The following is a 1,128-nucleotide window of genomic DNA, read 5'->3' as shown; positions in this document are numbered from 1 at the left end:
TCATTTCTACCAAAAAATTTTTTTTAGGAAAACCCTTCGTTCACGGACTCCACACGTCTATATACTAATGAATTTTTTGTGTTTTATGATTTCAGTTGAGTTGCTGCACCGCAATCGTGCTCACATTTTCAAGAAAATCGCATTTTGAGGAAAGCGCACTAACTCCGATATTTTTATTTATTTCTGAATGGTTAAATGTATTTTTTCACTTCGCAATATGGTCTTTCGAAACACATATCTCATATTCAATATGATCACTACATCGCTACATCCCCTAAAAATTTTCCTTTATTTTTCCGCTACACAACGTATATAATTAAGGGGTTATATAGTACGTTGTGTTGCGGAAGGTATAAAAAAAATTCTATACTAAACAAAGTATATAGAAAAGACCAATCGACCGCACATGCAGATACATGCAGAGTTATGTGTATGTAGACATTCAATAGTCAGAAACGGAGAAAATGGCGGCAGAACTTAAAGTAGGCGAAGAAAAACCAAGAATCTGCGGAAACAGGCAAAACAAGAAAATTTTTGCGTGAAAAAAACTACAGAGTGTACATTCCTCTGTTAGATACAATCGGGGAAGATTTAAAGACGCGCTTTTCTAGAGAAGTTTTGGATGGATTTCAACTGAGTTTGCAGCTTCCAGAAAAATTTGGTGTTTTGAAAACCAAAGAAATGGAAAATCTTATGACTGCTTATTAGATAGATTCAAAGGCCTTTTAGATAAAGACATCACGTGTCATTTTAAGCTCAAAGGTGAAAGGTGAGATTTTAAGCTTAACCAAAACAAATTAAATTGGGTAAAATTGAAAAAAAAAAAAAGTTACAGCTATTCAAAAATGAGTGAAAATATTGAAGAAACTCGTTGTATTTTGAAATTTTTGTATAAAAAAGGGAATAATGCCTCGCAAGCCACCAATGAAATTTGTGTGTTGGTGTATCACAACAATGATTCCCTCGCTCACGTTCAGGAAATTTCGATTTACACTAATGGAATAATGCCTCTAGCGGCAAAATGCCAAAAAGTGGTCGACCAAAATGGTACATATTTTGTATAACGTTTTTGTTATTGTTTGATTTTTTGGTATATGATTTGTTAATTTCAATATTTTTAAAGAACTT

Source organism: Bactrocera latifrons, unplaced genomic scaffold, assembly GCF_001853355.1.
Source record: "Bactrocera latifrons isolate USDA-ARS-PBARC rearing strain unplaced genomic scaffold, ASM185335v1 scaffold_356, whole genome shotgun sequence".
NCBI lineage: Eukaryota > Metazoa > Arthropoda > Insecta > Diptera > Tephritidae > Bactrocera > Bactrocera latifrons.
The sequence above is the reverse complement of the archived record's forward strand: the minus strand, read 5'-3'. Positions refer to the sequence as shown.